A 15,082-nucleotide genomic window follows, 5' to 3' on the forward strand; every position below is an offset into this window, starting at 1 on the left:
TTCATCCTGGGGTGATTTGTTGTTGTTGTTTCAAGACAGAATTTCTCTGTTTATTTTTGGAGCCTATCCTGGAACTCACTCTGTAGACCAGGCTGGCCTCGAACTCAGAGATCTGCCTGCCTCTGTCCCCCAAATGCTGGGATTAAAGGCATGCACCACCACCACCTGGCTCTTGGGGAAATTTTAATAGAAATATCCCCCATTGCCTCAGACATTTGAACACTTGATCTTAAGTTGGTGGCACAGTCTGAGGACATTTAGGAAGTCTGGTCTTCTTGGAGAAAGTTTGTCAGGAGAGTGGCTTTGAAAGTATAAAATCCCTTGCTATTCCCAGTTTGTCCTTTCTCCTTTGTGCTTGTGGTTCAAGATGTGAGCTCTCAGGTCCCTGTTACTGTCGCTAATCCTGTTGCCTGATGCCATGTCTCCACTCCACTATCGTGGACTTGCATCTCTCTGGTACCATAAACCCAAATAAACTCTCTATCTTAAGTTGCCTTGTCCATGGTGTTTTATCACAGCAACATACGTGTAACCAATACCTCCCCAAAGAGAAAGTGTATCTACTCAAAAACATGATTTCATGCTCTACAAACACTCAGTTCCACATGGCACAATCTTGGATCAAAATGACAGATAAATCCATTCTTTACTCTTGTAAAATAACTCACTTCTCTTCAATAACGAATACAGAGTCTGACTAAGTAGATTCCTCCAGAAATATAGGTGGTAATTAGTGTTCACTCATGTGACCCAGGGAGCAGCACACTCTAGAATTCCAGCAACTGTCCAAGGCTAGCCTCTGAGAGTACTCTGAGCCCTTTCTGGAAAGACAAAAGTACAGATGCCAGATTCTCTGCCTCTGTTTTTCTAGGCTGGTCTTTCACTTAGTGCCTAACTCATAGCCTTGTGGTATTCTGAATACATTAAAGGAAATGTATGGGACCAAGAGCCTGAAATTCAACGGCTCATAACTACAATTAACCACCATTAATTAATGGCTGCAAGATAAATGAGCCATGCGATCCGTTTATTTCTGGGTTGTAAGTATTTAAATTCACAGTAGGATGCGAGCCCATTTTTCACCACTGTGAATTTAAAACAAGTTTGAGTCAGGGCTGAATGCAGCAAGAGGCCGATAACAACTCCCTCCCTGCAAGCTCGTATTTTAGGGCCTATGAATTGGCAAGAGGAAGACAGGCAGTAAGAAGCCTCCCGCACCACAGAAGAGTGGAGTCTGTAATCAGAGCACACTCTTTACTAAAATAGAATTTATATGAGAGGAGACTACTTCTTCTCCCAGGTACCTTGCTGAGGTTCATCTAGGGAAGGCTGACACCATGCCTCTGGAGGAATACTACTATCCCTACTAAACAATCAAGGAAACTGATGTGTCAAGAAGTTAAGAAAACACTTGTGCTAACCAAATTTTACTTCTTCATTCTGAGACATATTCCAGGATGTTCTCAGGCTACGCCATCGACACATTCTGGCCCTCAGTTGGTTTTCTGCATATCCTCTATGAGCTGTGTCCTTACTTAACAAAACTTCCCAAAGAGTAACTACCCTCCGTTCTTCTTTTAAGGTCATCCAACCTATGACATCATGTTGTCATAGTGAAAGCTCACATATAATCAAGAACCATGTAATCAAGTTACAATTTACACACACACACACACACACACACACACTTCTATAATGTTATAATGTTATAAGTAAGTTCATTCATTGTTTCTTATTGAGCCCCCCTGCTTCATAAAGTCTTTGGGCCATGGGATGGTTGTGTCTGATAGATATGCAGGCTATTAAATGAACATAGACAAAAAGCAAAAGATAAGGAAAAACAGAGGGAGCCGAAAGATTCAATCATAATAAAATAAAATGCTATTTTCCCTCTCCCCAATATTATTATTAACTATCAAGGAAAAAAAAAACAGTTACAGAAGAACATGGTAGTCATCATCTGAACGAAGGGATCAAGGCCAGCATCACAGTAACAGCTTGTGTCATTGTCATGTGGCCCGAGTTAGGAAAGGGGACCCAATATCACTTCATGATATATGTGTCACAAGAACCTCTCTTCAATCTAAGCACTAAGGGAACTCAGGCCAAGAATGAAGGGGATTCTACATATGTAAACAATCGGTACCCTCCGAGAGTGCCAAGGTCATAAAAGATGGGGTAGTATGCAGCACAGCAGAATGCGTAGGGCAGCTGTGATGGCACAGTGATGTGCTGGATCACCTGGGCAGGTTCACAGACGAGAAAAACTTCTGACACTCAAGAAAGGAGTGGAAGGAATATGGCTATATACTAAGGCTGGCATGGTGCTTTAGGTATCTACCATAGTGTATGTTAACATTAACTTTCTGGTTTGATGATTACACTATGAATAATGAAAAAAACCTTGAACGAACTGTGCAATTTATATATGAGAACTTTGTGCACTATTTTCATCATTTTTTTAAAAACATAAATATCTCAAAATATAAAAACAATTACAGAACACAGATGAGCCTTCCCAGTGGCATGGTATTCATAAGGTAATGCTCTGCTTGGTACAAAGCCAACCAAAAACTGAAGAGGTAAAATAGTATCTAATACCCTTCTAACAAGAGAGACAGAGGGAAGTGAGGGAAAGACAGTCTGTGAAATTTCCTGCAAGAAATAGAATCTGTGGGTCGTGGGATGGCTCAGTGGGTGGACGTGCTTGCCGCACAAGCATGGATGACCATAGTTTTATCCCCAGAATCCACATGAAGGAGAGAATGGGTGACACAATGTTGTACTTGATCTACACACACACACACACACACACACACACACACACACTAATAAAAGCAAAGATGGTGAGATTTAAGAAGAAATAGGCTAACATCAATGGCAGAAAGGGTCGGGAGCTATGATTCTTCTCCAGGGTTCTAGGCTAGAGAAGCATGTGTACAGATGAAAAATGAGGAAGGAACAGATGCAATGGGAAGGAGATCAGGTGGGCTGCGTACAGGATGAGTGGTGGTGGGAAAGCAAACACAGCTTCCAGAAGTTTCAGCCACTTATGCTTAGATCCACAAACAAACAGATCACTGTGATCATGGGTCAGCAGGGAATTAGAAACTCCACCTTCTCCCCAGGAATTGTGAATGGAATCAGTTTTCTTCCCAGAACTAAATAAACAATATGCAGGCAAGAAAATCAGCTGGTGAAAGCAGAACTGCCGTTTTCTTTGTCTCCACCACCTGCCTGGCCCCTAAACCCACCCTGGGTGCTAGTTCTGAATTCCCTTCATGGGCCCACCCCTTGTAGTTCTCAAAACCTTCCATTGGACATCACCTCTGCTCGTTTCTGCGATCCATCAGATTCTTGGCAGAAGGTGTCCTTGCTTGAGTGTTGTGCACCCTGTTGCTCTGCACAGCCTCAGTCTAAGACATCAGATCCAGCTTCGTCAGAGAGGATCCTCATGCTCTCCCCTGATTTCCTCAACTATACTCAAGCTTGTCGTGGTCTTGAAGGCCACCTCTCTGTTGTGGGATGGTAGATTGGTTGTGTGTTTATGCCTTTGACCTGGAACATTCCCTTTTGTACTTGGGTTTTCTTGCCAATTCCGTTGGCAATAGCAGCAACACCTCTTAATGTAGGCAGTAATCCAATACTTTGGAAAATATGAAAATATGAAAAAATATCTGATCCAGAAGGTGAACATTTCTGGCTGCATTTCTGACTCAGAAACATTTTTAGATCATTTTGCCAAGTGTGAAAATTTTACTCAAAGAACATAATCATTTGAAAAATGAAACCAAAGGTATAAAAATATTGCATTCTGAAGATGTTTCTGTGTTAGTTTAGTGCACATTATTTAAAAAAAAATGTAAGCAGCATAAATGGCCAACAACAGGGACACAGATAAGTAAATAAAATTACATCAGTTTGATGGAATAGTATGTAGCCAATAAAAATGGTAATTGGGAACAGAATGAAGAAACTCAACATTTGTTTGTGACAGGATGCCAAATGAGCAGAGCATAATGTCGAAAGATGCAAGCACCACGAGTGAAACTGCAAAAATTATGTCTGCATGTGGGCAAGGTCTGGGGTAAATATGCAAAACAAAACCAGCTTTATTTGGGGGCTTTGTTATTGTTGTTATAATGCCGTTGCGTGGCAAAAATATAACCTTAAAAAGATGAAAGCACTCAAGCCAACTGGGGCCTTTTTCTGAGGAAAACAGCACTTATTTTGAGCACCCCTGGTGTGTTTTTACTTCCAGGGAATAATGTAACATTTGGAAGAAAGGATTATGGTTCAAATAATGGCCGAAATATCTAAAGAAGAACTCTGAATTTCACTGCTCCAGTAAAATGTCCCCAGTACCACACTGTGGGATTCCCCTGCAGAACCTTGTCTGAGTGGGCTCAGCGGATGAGGGAAAGGAGTTGGGATGTAGGAATCTCCTTGGGAACCTGTTCAGAAATGGTGGGGTAGGGCTAAAGTCTGGAGCCAGTGGAGATTATGTATCTAGTCCTTGTACCTGGCAATACCTATCCAACTCAATCACTCCCTTCCCTGTTCCTACCACCAGTTACAGTGAGGGTCTTCCCTCATTTTATCTCTGCAAAAATAGGATGGGGGATCTCCAGTTCCTTCTCTGGGCATAACTGTTACCGTCTTACCACTAACAACAATGAAGGGAAGTTGCTTGCTTGAGATCACGCAGGTAGGGAAGGGCAGAGATAAGAATCAAACATAGGTCTGTTTGGCTCAGAACCCCAGTTTCCTTCTAACACACCTAGGACTCATGTTAACACACAGTGCCCACGGGAATCAGCAATTCATCTAATTCATTAATTGTTGACATCTGGTTTTCCTAGTTTGGCTGTGAACACACATTATACACCAGATGTCCATGGCTACATAGTATGAGTGCTAAGGTTTGGTTCACTGACATCTATAGACACACATGGAACAGCCTGGTTCGAAACCACCTCTATTCTCCTCACCACAAAATGGTTCCCCTGATCTGGCATGGAGGGTGTTGATAACCTGTCATGAATCTTAGGGTTCAGACACCAGCCATGAGTAGTCACCTACCTCTTTCATTGCCAGCCAAAGTGTGAGACTATAACCTAAAAACATTCAAACATTCTGGGAGGGATAAAAAAGCCATCTCTAAATATTGTTTCATTCGTCTCAGTAAGCATCCATTTCCAAATGCAGAAAAATGGCTAGTCTCCCTCTTCAATGCAAGAGGAGGCCTGCTGGCAGCAAGGGAAGCCTATACAGCTTAGCAGCAATACAATAAACATAAAATAAAATCCAAAACCCTGATCTTGAAAGTGAGATAAAGTACCCAATGGACACAAACGTGGCTAACGGATATGTGAAAGGACACTCAGCATCGCTGATTATCAGGAAAACACAAAGTAAGGCCACAATCAAGGCATCACCTCACTCTTACAAGGATAATGTTATGGGAAAGATGAGAAACAGCAGGTATTAGCGGGGAGAAAGGGATCCTTTATACTACTGCAGAAATGTAAGTACAGTAATTGTCACAGAAAACAGTACAGAGGCCACACAGAAGATTACAAGTCAGAACTGGATGCGTGAGATGGCTCAGAGGGTAAAGGTTCTTCCCACCGAGCCTGACAACCTGAGTTGGAAGCCTGGGACCCATACGATGGAGGATGTTGTAGGAGGCTGCTTGTTTATTCCCAGCCACCCAGGCTCCCAAAATAATCGAAACTATATTATTTGCAATACTGTTTGGCCAACAGCTTAAGCATATTTCTGGATATCTTATATTAACCCATTTCTATTATTTTATATTTTATCATGAGGATCATGGTCTATTGGCAAGGTTCCAGTTGGCAGCTCACGTCTTTCCCCTCTGGCGGCTCCATAGCATCTCTTTGACTCTACTTTCTTTCTCCCAACATTCAGTTTAGTTTTCTCAGCCTACCTCTCTTCTGCCCTGCACATGCCTAAGACAGTTCTTTATTAACCAATGGTATTCACAGCATACAGAGGGGAATCCCACATCAGGAGGGAGAGACTCAACTCTAACCCTTATGGCTACATGTGCACCGTGGAGATGACCAGATGTGAGACTAGGAGAAGAGACTCATAGTTAAATTGATTACATAATGCACAGTGGGGTGAGCACCAAAAAGAAAACAGGACTGCTAGGATTTGTCCCGAACAAAAGCCATGAGGAATATCGGGCTCCAGTGCAACAGTGTTGGGAGTCATTTGAGTCACAGGGTGCCACCCTTGGAAGGGATTAATGCCTGACACTCAGGAGCAGGTGAGCAGCGTCAGAAAATTGTGTTACCCACCAAATGAGTGGGTTATTGTAAAGTGGGGTTGCCTGTGCATTGCTTGGTTCTCCTTGCACACTCTCTCTTCCCCTTCTGTTTCTTCACGAAGATGCAAGGCTGCCTGGGGAAGGCTCTTAGCAAATGCTATCTTGGGCTTTTCTAATTCCCAGAACCATAAGCCAAATAAACCTCTTTTCTTTATACCCTGCATTGAGTATTTTGTCCTAGTACACAAAACAATCGCAGACACTAAGTATGAAGACACATTAACTAGCTGGTGGTACTCTGTGGTAAATGGTAATTGTGGGGGAGATGTTCATGGCTCACTAACCTCAAGTTCTTAGACTAAAGCAAAAGATAAGTGTGCTGAAGAAAGAGGAGTCTGGACAGATTTCTTATTTAAAGATCACACTTCCATCGGTTCCCTTGACGGATGGATACTTATGTCAATTAAGACAGTTGTGCTGCAACTTTGGATGAAGCAACAGGATCTTCTATCACAGGACCACAACCCTGAGAAGGCCTGCCGGTAGGAAGGAGACACCTCCTTGTTAGACCGCCCTGCAGAGCTCTGTTAAGCCTCCAACTGAAGCAGAACATCTATAAGGGGCAGTGTCTGCAGGAAGTAATGAGAAATGTTTCTATGGAAGGCATCAAACCATAGCCCATACCACCAGCTGTTGTAAGGAAAGTCTACCGGAACGCTCTGCGCATGGCTCTTTCATGTGTTGTGAAAAGACGCACACTGTGACCGTGTAGATGACTGGGAGCCTATTGACCTGAGAAGAGGGAACTGTTTGACATCTGGTGCTTTACTGTCAAAAGTGTGCTGGACACGGCTGCAGTTGGTTTGACAGCACTCACAGACTAATACAAAGAAAGCTCATAACCTCTAAAGATGGCGTCTCAATGTGTGCTTTCCTAAGTTTTCACAAGGGGGAAGCAGAACCCTGGAGAAAGGCAGCCGTAAAACAAGTCACAGTTTCGTGTCGCATGTTTAACAGCACACAGGGTTTTCTGCCAGCTGAGCAGGAGAGGCATAGGGAGACTATTCACATTCCTGCAGACAGACACATGATCTGGAAGATCCCCCGACTGTCACTGAGGCTGTGAACTGTAAAATATCAGAGGCTATCCAAGGTCAGAAACTATGGGCAAGTTGTGACAGAGATTGGTAATCTCCACATATGGGTCTGGAGAGCAACGAGAAAAAGAAGGATACAGGGAAGAGAGAAAGAAGAAAGTAGGAAAGGGGAACTGGGGGCAGAGAGGAAACAATAGAACTGGAGAATGAAAGGAATTGTGGGGTGCAAACTTGGCTGTCTTTTCCTGGTTGTGTGATCCTGAGCTCTTTCACTTAATCTCTCAGTGTTTCCATTCTTCACCCCTAAGACAAGCATGCTACCACTTCTAACATTGAAAGAATTGCTGCAAGATTAAATGAGTTTATTCTTACAATGCATTTGAATCCACACCAAGCACAGAGCGACCTCTCTACAAATGTTTATTAAATAAAGTCTAATCTTTGCAGGCTAGTAGGTCTTACATCCGAGATCAGACCTGTCGGAGAAGATAGTTTTTCTAAAGAGTATAAAATAACAAAAGAAAGTAATAAAATATTCCGTATCTTTTTATATCTTCAAAGAAACAATAACAATGCAAAGGAAAAAGTACAATGCTAAGGTAGTAAAACTTAATGGGGTGAAGTAATAATATCACTTGAAAACTTATGAAAAAGCATCACGACTTTAAGCTTAGTATTGATTTTAAAATTAAAGAATATCTGTAATGCTGAGTCCTGTATTTCTGACACATGGCTAGGCACTGAGTACTAGTACTGAGTAAGTACAGACTATTTGAGCATATCTGCTTATACAAACCCAGGGTTCCCTGAGTCAATGTCCGAAGCTGAGCAATAACTGGGGATGGGAAGGCATGGCGTGGGGCATGCCTCACGTTGACTATGAATGGAGAGTGTAAGCTGCTATCGGCCATTGTTATCTACTGGTGCTGCTGAGCTGTGTATAATTTCACGCTGATCTTGCTATTGAGCAAACTTCATCTTGTTCATAAGTCCTTCCCAGAGGGGTCAAGACCTCTCCATCCTCATCACATCATTAACTACTTTTGCTGCCTTCAGGTAGCTCTACCTTTCTCAACTTCAGATACTCTACTTCATTCTGACTGCAGGTACTCAGCATGCAGTACCCCCAGCCAAGAGCTTCCCTTGTTCTAAAGGGCAAGAAATGCATTTCCTGTCCCTGCTGCCACAGACAACCTTCTCCTCCTTCTTCTTCTTCTCCTCTTCTTCCTCCTCTTCTTCTTCCTCTTTTTCTTTCCTTCTCTTCCTCCTTTTCCTTCTTCAGAAAATATGTCCTCGATTCTGTGTATATCAGGAGGTACGTATGTCTGATGTATGCACATGTTAGTATGCTGTATCTACATTCCTGTGCCGACGTATGCATAGAGGCCAAAAGACGACCATGCATGCCCTCTGTCACACTCTATCTTATTCCTTTGAGCCAGAGTCTGACCCTGAAACTGAACTCCAGCCATCCTCCTGTCTCTGCCCTCCACAGTTGTGGGCTTACAAGCCCTGCAAGACCACATCCAGCTTGTTACATAGGTGCTGAGATCCAAACTCAGGTCCTCATGATTGTACAGCAAGCTCTCTTGACCTCTGAGCCCTATGTCCTGCTATTCTTTGAAAGTCTTTGTTTCTTTATGTAAGTTACTGAAATTTGCAACTGGAAATTTCTTAACTAGTTTTTAAATGTTGCTTTTATCTCTCTTGGTCAACTGAACTGTGCTTCCGTGAGAGACGGCATCGTGTCTGCTTTATTTTCAGCTCATTCCTGAGTAACTTGTCTGTGGTCTGATGTATGATAGGAACTCGATAATTACTCAGTGAGTGGGTGAAGGAATGGAGGAATGGAAGGAGAGTAGAAGGAGGGAGGGGGGAGGGATAGGTGGATAATATTAGTTCATATAGAATCATAATATAGTTCTGATTTTAGTCCTAGTTTTGTATTCCATCTATGACCTTGAAAACCTGCTTTTCTATGTCATAGGTTACACGTAGAGAAAACCATTAGAACAGAGTTTAACACCTAGATACACACAGTACCGGTCAGTTGTTATAATTTCTCATAGTAGTTTGCAATTCTAGTATTGCGCCTTGATTTCTTCTTGTAAATAGAGAAAAACCTCAACTCTCGCCCCTCTGTGAACTCTTCCTAAATAAACGATGCCAATAATTCATATTGACAAGGGCATAAATGTAGCTGTTGTTTTGTCTGTAAGAAGAGATCCAAGACCTCAGCCTCAAGGTCTCGGGCTGCTGGAGAGGGAGTGTATCAATGCCAGCAGGGCAGGTGGGAGATCCATCTCCCTGTGCCTTACAGCAGACATGCTGCCTCGACTCTAGCAAGGGCAGGGGACCAGCCCACACAACATATGGACCTGCAGTGGAGCATATGGGGCTGGTCCTAGAGAAGGGGGCCCCCCATCTGCTCCCTGAACTGGGCCTTCCTTGCCTACTCCCAGCCTCCCGACACTTTGAGTTGGTTCATAAATCAGAGGCTTCCCACCATCCCCGCGCACTGGCTGAGCCATGCGTGATTAATGCACCATTTGCCTGTAGCCTGGAGTGAACCCCAGGTACAGGTGGAGGAGAAAGAAAATGTCTTAATTGGAGTGGAATGGGAGAGGTGGAGGCAAGAGAAGGTCATTGCTTATTGCCACTAAGCCAGCGCTATCTTTAGAAACCTGGGCTTCCTAAGAATAAGCTTTCTAGGAAATATTTTCATACAAATTGCCCAGAAACCCTACTGTGGGTGAGGCCCTCACCTACAAAGGGTCAGAAAGCTAACTGGCCTGGCCCATCCCACACAATCCTCCAGGACCTGCTCCTCTGAGCTTAGAAGGAACCAACAGGCGAGGTTTTCTGAAGAGAAAGACGGCATATGCCAGCCAGGAAATCCAGGCAGTTGTGTTTTGAGGCCAATACTTTCCAACTGTGCTCAACAGAGGGCAAAAGGTTTTAGCAGTTGTCACAGGAAGGGGGGAATTCCAGGGCGCCAGGGCTAGTTCAGGCAGAGGAATCCTGCTTTCACTTTGTGTAATATTGCAGGATTTTCTAATCTGATTTAGGTTTGATTTTGTTAAGTGTTTTGAAATTGAAAATAAAAAATTCTTATGCAAAGGGAAAATACTGTGATACAGCAAAGAGTGTTTTCTTCAAACAACAATAATAAAACTGGAATAGTTGACATTTGTGCTGGAGACAAGGCAATGGGGTAATCCTGGAATTAATGACATGGGCTCAGGTCCACTTCTACGTTGGTGGTCACGTGACCTCTCTCAACAAGCCCCAGGTTCTTCTGTGAAGTAGGGATAAGTGGCCCCTGGCTTAAAGGGTCCCTGGTGAGACTGATGGGGATTAATTCATTTACATTTGCACAATGCCTGGAAATATAAATAACAATAGGTATATGAAAGGAATTTTCTGGTTATCTATTGTTGTTCACTATGATAAACACATGATCTGTGGGGTCTAAAGTCCTCTATTATGCAAAAGTTGGCCTCGGTTTTAGAGATGAGCAAGATGAATGTCAGATTTTGGCCTTGCATGATGTTCCCAGAACATCTACTAACATCACAGGGGCTATTATTGTTCTGGGGAGGCAAGCTTGAGTCTTCCAGCTATTTACCCTGTTCTATTCACACGACCTTGAAAACATCATGTAATTTAATGTACTTAGGCACTCTACTTCATTTTCTCATAAGTATTCCCATCTATGCATTCATCCACTCATCTACCAAACTACCCCTTTAATACAGCAGTCATCTACTGAATGTCTACCTAGTGCCAAGACCTTTAGAAATGTCATCCTAGCTCCCTCTTTAAAAAAAGGGAGGTCCTTATGTGTAAAATGGGAGTCTTAAGACTGAGTGCAGTGAGGGTTTTTTGTGAAACCAAATAGAAGAGGGTAGGTAATAATGAATCAGAGCATGTTGTAAAGGACCAAGGGCTACATTCTGCTGTTTTCAAGTAAGCCATACAAAGACTTCTCAGTTGAGTAAGTGATGGTAAAGAGTACAGACAAGGGAAGTGAAGGAGAGTTAGAAAGGCTGTTGCTGGAATCTGCCATCTCCCATTCATCTATGAACTCTGAAATTAAACAAAAGAAAGAAACTATTCAGTTGTCCAGAAAATAGGAGGGATAATTTATTTTCAGTAACTTCATGGGTTAGAAGAGCCTTGCCAGCTATCCTGAGTTCTAATCGTGATTCCGCCACTAACTGATTCGCACACCATGAGAAAGTCACTTAGCCTCCTGAGATCTTAATTCTCTCGTTTGCATAATGAATCCACAAGACTCGCCCTCCTTGATTTTGCAGTTATGAGAAAGGCATTGGATAACATTCACTATTAATGAGTCATTCCAAACTTTATTGCCTTTATTGCCTTCCCATGGTCATTTTACAAAATCTCCAGCTTGGCTGGGAAAAGGCAAGGAATTCATTGATCTGTTCCAATGGTCAAATTGTTGACTAAGGAGTCCCCTTCCCTTGACCTTTTGATCTTCAGAAAGTTCGTTCAAGCTAATCATGATTAGCTTAGGTTTCCAAGCACAAGAGACTAAGCTTTTGTTACCTTTAGTCCACATGCCTCTAGCACATGAAGGTAAATTTTAGATGGAGATGCTCACTGCTACAACTTAAATTTAAAGAAAAATTCAAGTGACAACAAAGAAAACATTGGTGCTCTGGAAAACTCAATGTTTGTGCTAGACCCTTAAGTTTATATCATTCTACCTAATCAAATTACTCAGATAAAAGAAATGAAAAACTGACTTCTCAATGGAAACACAGCAACTTCCATTCACAAGGACTTGGAATAAAGGGAAGAAATAATTTTAGTCAACAATTACATAATTTACCATAAGAGACAAGGTGAGGAATTTACGAATGCTTCACATGAACCCATGTAACCTGAAAGAAACCTCAAGTGTCCTACTAACAACCAGCCCCCGCCCCTCAAAAGTGATTCTTAGAAGGCCATAAGAAAGTGTCTCTTGTGTGTTAACTTAAGGATGACATCAGCTACTCACACCTGCAAATGTCCCCACCTCCCTTCAGTCCAAGTAACAGCTCACTGTTCTTGGAGACTTCTTTTTCAGTCTTAATGCCTCCATCAAAGCAGCATTCCCACTGGGCATGGTATGCTGTTTCCCAGGTTCTTCTACTCACCCTACATGGGGACCGTGTTATCCCAGATCCTAGAAACACCAGAGCTTGCAAAGTGGGACGAATGCTTTCCCCTCTCCTTTGTTTGGCAGTTCCTTTTAGAGGAACCCCAGAACACCACTGCCAGAATTCCCCGTGTCTCCCAGAACTCCCTACTGGAACAATTTTCTTTCTCCATCCCACTCAGAGCTCCACAGGTTCCCAGCACAAGATTAGGAAAGCCAGGAGGCAATTCTAAGACCTTAACATGAGGATACACCATCAAATAATTTTTCCCTTGCTCAAGTTCTAAGACATTGACAAGACACAGCTGATGACCCTGACACCCTGTTTCCGTGGTATAAACATTCTTTCATTCTTCAGGACCACATTCAAACAGAGTTGAGCCTGCTTCTCCACTCTATAACACAGCACTCAAGAACAGACATTCTGGGAGAAGATGTACACAGACTTAGTTGCAGGTTGGTCTCCTTGATAGCCGTGAGCCTGAGCAAATTATGAACCCTTCTAAAATCCTCTGCTTTTTAAGCATAGAAATATTAAATCACTGATGTTTTGAGTTATCATGACCATTGCTTACATGCTAGTGCACCACAATTAGACTGATATGCTGTGACAATAAGTGTTTATTTCTATTGTCAGTGTCTTCATTATTGGTGTTCTCTGAGAGTCTCCTACTGGGAGATGGGACCACTCATCTGTGAAACGTAGAACAAATGTGTGTTATTTCAGTATTTGGCTGCAAACTTCATGTTCTACCCTGAAGCCAGCTTAGTTCTCCTCCCTTCATGGCTCTGAATCTCCAGTAACAGGGCCAAAGAATTACTTTCTTCTGCCTTATAGATGAGAATTCATTTGGTAAGGGAGTCACAGCAGCTCAGTGCATTTAAATATTTCAGTTTCGGCTTGAATGTTTGCCAGCCTGTTAGAAAAGTGTTAGTAGCAATGAAGATTCAGAGTGTATTTAGAAAGAGAGAGAAAGAGAGAGGGAAGAAGGGAGGGAGGGAAGAAAGGAGAGGGAGAGGAAGAAAGGAGGGAAAGAGGGGGAGAGAGAGAGGGAGAGAGAGAGAGAGGGAGAGAGAGAGAGAGAGAGAGAGAGAGAGAGAAGCTTTAAACATCTGTGTAAGTGAACTACTGATTCAGGAGAGCTGTCTGTGCTGGGGGCAAAGGCTGTCTTGTACAAGTCTCATTAGGAGGTGACTGGTAGAAAGCCAGACCGGGATTATCACAAATGGATGCAGAGGGAGTCTGGAAATCAGGCCTTCTGCCCACTCAGCAGTTCTTGGCACTGGGCCCCATCTCAGCCATCTAATGCTATTCCTGCATTAGATGCTGCAAACACAATTGACTTCTATTACTTATAAAGCCAACCACTTTACCTCATTTAAACATTTAGGAAAGGACTTCAGAGATTTCTGAGCTGGTGGACCGCACAACTGGCCCCAAGCTCCACCACCACCACCCAGGCTGCATAACCAGAGAGCAGCCCTTCATTCCGCAGTCAGCAACCAGGCTCCATTAGCAGATCATTGTAAAGGCTGTTACTTCTGCATCTGAAAGGCACACATCCCTAAATACTCTAGCAATACAGCCATTTACAATGTGATCAATGCTGCCTTCTGTTTCCTGTCCTGGAAATGGAAAGAAAAATGCAGTGTGGAAGGTGCTTTAGAGCGCTCATGGTCTACTGTAGGGAATAAAAGGTAAATAAGACCGATGCAGGCTACTCGTGCTGTGGTGATTGGCAAGGAAAATGCTGCAGGAACTAAAAAAAAAAAAAAAAAAACATAGAACAGAGTGGCTTCATAGTTATGGAAATGCTTGAAGTGAGCCTCTTAAGGAACTTCATTGACTTAGTGGCAAATGGGATGAGGGATAAAATGTCCTAGGAAGAAAAAAATGATGTAAAAAAATAAAAGTTGAAATCAGACCAAACTTTGGTTAAACACGGGATATCTTACTTAGTCTTAGGCAAGTTATCCTGTTTTGTGTAGATACAGTCAGCTTCACACTCCATAAAACTGAGCAAATTAGCTTCCCGGATTATGGTGGGGATTAAATTGCCTGCATAAGTAAATAGCCCATAGAACTGTGGCCTCGAAAGCCTTGCAAGGTGCCTGCTAGCATTCATTTGTGTGGCTAGAACTGCCCAAGAAGTGAACGACCCCAAAGGCCTTGACTGAGGATGCATCACATAGACAAAAGTCCTATTAATGGGCTGACGCTGTTAAACAAAGGAGTGGCACAGCCATGGCTATATTTCAGCAGGTGCCAGGAATGGTGAGGGTAAAGGCGATCTGGGGCGATCACAGCGGAAAGCACAGGGCAAAACAACGGAAATGCTCTTCTCATTCTAGCATTCTTACATTTACAAAAAGGTAAGTTTTCTAACTATAACCTGTCTGCCAAGAGACCTGTTCCTATGGCAGACCGTTTCCCACAGTGCTTTTAAAGTACTCCATCCTCAACTGTCTTTATAGACACTCATGTGGGTTAATGAAGAATGAGAATGATATTCT

The sequence above is a fragment of the Myodes glareolus genome, chromosome 10 (genome assembly GCF_982192425.1).
Source record: "Myodes glareolus chromosome 10, mMyoGla1.1, whole genome shotgun sequence".
Lineage (NCBI taxonomy): Eukaryota > Metazoa > Chordata > Mammalia > Rodentia > Cricetidae > Myodes > Myodes glareolus.